Raw genomic sequence first — 4,212 nt, 5'->3', positions numbered from 1 at the left:
TCTTACTCATTGCATTCTTTAGACTGCAATCTAGCTGATGGAGAGTACATGCTCATCCCCGAGCAAGGAGTTGTCCCCGAGGAAGACCAGGAGCAAGCTCCCGAGACTGCCACTGAGGATCTCCCCGCAGCCCCAGCTATTGAAGGCAAGCCCCGGTTTTATGCATAACCATATTTATATATGCTACTTTACTACACTTAATGTTTGTAGGCTTGTAATGTGCACTTAAGTGTAGGAATTGCTTGAAACCTGTAGTTGCATGAACTTAGGATTCCTTTTGAGATGAATACTAGTATGCTAGGTCGAGTAGCTGTTTGCTAAACAGGATCTCGGTAGAAGTCGAGTGATTTTTCTATCACTCGCGCGAGGTCAGGAATTGAATGCATTCATCTTGATAACGGGATCTATGAGGGTCTATGGACTTGGATCTAGGGAGGATGCCTTGTCCATGAGACGGGAAAAGAATTAAGGATTAATGTGTGGATACCTGAGTCAAGTGTTTGAACGTACTAAGCACATGTCGGGAAATATGGTAACCGGTAAACCTAGTACCTGAGTGAAGCCGGGCGCGGACTTTATCCCTTACTCGTCCTGAGACTGGGTCTCCCATGCTAGCTATGGTGGGTACAAGTGCGGTAACTGCACGGTGGCAGCCGGGGTTAGTGGAGTATTGTATGCCAAGACGGTGAGCCCTGGCCGCGAACGGGGAATCGATGGGGATGGTTGACATGTGTGGGGACGGAGTGCCCTGACATGTCGTGTGTTTAGGTTTACCTTGCAAGGATAAAAACTCGATTCGAATCGTCTTCTTCTTGCAGCTAATGAGACTGCTTGACCCCTTGTACTACATTGAGTAAGAAGTGAAATGAGGTTTACATGAGATAACTTGTTGATTCTACTAAATGCTTGTTACCATGTATGCTTGGAAAGAGCAAACTTAGCTAATCTAATGAGGCTAGAAATTGAAAAGCTAAAACTTGATTTTAGATACAGGTAGTGCTTTTGGCAAACCAAACCCCTCAGCCAAACAACTGCATGGTCTACAGGTAGAGGAGTAGTTTCCTCACACCGGGTAAGTCTAGCTGAGTATTAGTATACTTAGCCTTGCTTGTGGCATAATTTTGCATGTACGCTTCAGGACATGGTTGATAGTGTGACTTGGCCTACCACCCTGCCACCGAGTTGGACGATCGAGTGGGATGCTGCTCCAGCAGGAGAGGAGCAAGAGGAGTAGTGGGCTAGGCCTTGCCCGATTCCTCGTTACTGACGATATCGATTATCCACTGCATTTTATTTTGGGAACTTTTATTCGCTACTTGAAAAACTCTGATCTATGTAATAATTCAGTACTTTAAATTGAGGTCTTCCTATTTTATTGTATTTCTTCTGTGACTCACCTTCGTGTGAGATTGTGGTATTTGATCCTGGTTAAGTGGATTTATCAGACTAGATCTGAGGGACTGACGGGTTATTCCGATTTAAGTGTGTTACGGCCCCTGAGGCGTGACATAGGCACTTAAGCTGGAACAATTCGGGCAGTTCTGCCACATGTACATTCACCCAGGAAACTCCAGGGAGATCCGAAGCTGCCAGTAGAAGCCCGATGAAAGCCTCCGCGATTACATTCGTAGGTTTTTGAAACAGCGCACTAAGCTCCCCAACGTCACCGACTCCGACATCATTGGGGCATTCCTCATCGGGACCTCCTGTCGGGACCTGGTCAGCAAGTTAGGTCGCAAGACTCCAACCAAGGCCAATGAGCTTATGGATATCGCCATGAAGTTCGCTTCGGGGTAGGAGGCGGTCGAGGCCGCGCCCCAAGGCATCCACCCAACGCAACCTAAAGAAGGGCAAGAGGAATACGCAGCAGGGCTGCCCGAGGCCCTCGCCTCCAAGCTCGTTGCCGCCGCGGAGAAGCGTAGCCCTCGACCACCGCAAGGGGGCCGTGGGTCTTCGACAAGATGCTGAAGGAGTCATGCCCTTATCATAAGGGCCCGATCAAACACACCCTCGGCGAGTGCGACATGCTCCGGTGCTTCTACAACAAGCCTGGCCCCAGGGACATCTTCAAACCCTCGGTGGTGCCTAAGGAGGCATCCGAGCTCGCCCCCCACGAAGAAACACCCCTAGCCGATAGGCCCAAGGCAAAGCAAATCGATGGCGACAAGGACTGAGCCGCTCCAGTCTCGGATTGGAGGGCATCTTACCTAGAGTATCTCCTCCGAGGAGATCTCCCTCTAGGGAAGACTGAGGCCCGACACCTCGCCCGCCGAGCAAAAACCTTTGTGCTGATAGGAGAAGAAAAGAAGTTGTACCGACCCAGTCCCTCGGGAATACTTCAACGATGTATACCAATCAGCCAAGGGCAGGAGTTGCTGGGAGAAATCCACTCGGGGGCTTACGGGCACCACGCAGTGCCTCGGACCCTCGTTGGCAACGCCTTCAGTCAAGGGTTCTACTGGCCAACTGCAGTAGCAGACGCTATCAAGATCATGCGGTCCTACCGAGGCTTCCAGTTCTAAACGAAGCAGACACATATGCCAGCTCAGGCCCTTCAGATGATCCCAATAACGTGGTCATTCGCGGTGTGGGGATTGGATCTCATCGGCCCTCTGCAAAAGGCACCTAGGGGCTTCGCGCACCTGATGGTCGCCATCGATAAAATCTTCAAGTGGATCAAAGTTTGGCCCCTCAACAACATTAGATCCGAGCAGGCAGTCACATTCTTCACGGATATCATTCATCACTTCGGGTTCCCCAACCCAATCATCACCGACAATGGCACCCAGTTCACAGGGAAGAAGTTCCTCAACTTCTGCAGCGGCCATCACATCCATGTAGATTGGTCAGCAGTGGCCCACCCAAGGTGCAACGGGCAAGTAGAGCGTGCCAACGACATGATCCTGCAAGGCTTGAAGCCGAGGATTTTCAATGACCTGAACAAGTTCGGCAGGCGATGGCTCACCGAGATCCCTACTATCTGGAGCCTGAGGACTACCCCGAGCTGAGCCATGGAATTCACGCCATTCTTCCTAGTCTACGGGGCCGAGGGTATCCTACCCACCGACCTAAAATAGGGCTCCCCGAGGCTGCAGGCGTACAACGAACGCAACAACCAAGTCAGTCCTGAAGACTCGCTCGACCAGCTGGACGAAGCTCGAGACATAGCTCTCCTTCACTCGGCAAAATACCAACAGTCCCTTCTGTGCTACCACGAACGGCGCGTCCGACCCCGGGGGTTCCAGGAAGGCGACCTGGTACTTTGACTATGGTAAGACAACCGAGGATGCCACAAGCTCACTGCCCCTGGGAAGGACCCTTCATAATTGCCAAGGTGCTAAAGCCGGGAACATACAAGCTCTTCAACAAGGAAGGAGAAGTCTACGATAATGCCTGGAACATAGAGCAGCTACGTCGCTTTTACCCTTATGCATAAAGGCCCAGGCCTGCTTGTACTATGTTCCGCATATTTAATAAAGAATGGTTCTCAAGAGAGGCTTGGCCTTGCTTTCAAAACTGAGCCTCCCACGGGGGCTAGAAGGGGGAACCCCTCCTCTATGTTGCTTTTTTCTCGCAGTTTTGAAAAACGAACACGTTTTGTAGCCTCACCCTATGTCATAACGCGAAAACCACTAAGAATAGAGGACGTCCCAACTAAGGAAGAATAATCGAGCTGTTGGAACACCTAAGCCTTAGGGATACAGTTTCCTCACTAACTACTCTCTCCCCAAAGGGTAACTCACGCTCTAAGAGGGATGCCGCGGTAGGTCTAAGGAAATAGGCGCAAAATAGTGGAAAACACACAACAAAAAATAAATGTTTAAATACTTGATATCCACAAAATCCTTAGCATATATTACAAAAATTTAATAATTCCCCGCAGGGATAGGGCCATGTTTATGCTATCAGAGGAGGTCCCGCTGGAGGCTCGGCAGCAGCTGGTGACGAGGGAAGGGGCAGCACCTCGACCTTGAAGTGACGAGCCAGCAAGGTCCACAGCCCCTCGATGGCATCGATTAGCCTCTGCGCCTCGGCAGCAGCCAACTCGGGCTCGTCAGGGAGCATGTAGCCGTCGCACACCCGCTTGAGGTCGATCTCAAAGTGGGAAGCGACCACGGCCAGGGCCCGCTTCACCCCGAGGTGGAAAGCCTCGCGGGGCTCACCGTGTACGAAGTCACCTAGCGATTTCATGCGAGGCCGCATGGGTCCACC

This window comes from Zea mays, chromosome 1, assembly GCF_902167145.1.
Source record: "Zea mays cultivar B73 chromosome 1, Zm-B73-REFERENCE-NAM-5.0, whole genome shotgun sequence".
NCBI lineage: Eukaryota > Viridiplantae > Streptophyta > Magnoliopsida > Poales > Poaceae > Zea > Zea mays.
The sequence above is the reverse complement of the archived record's forward strand: the minus strand, read 5'-3'. Positions refer to the sequence as shown.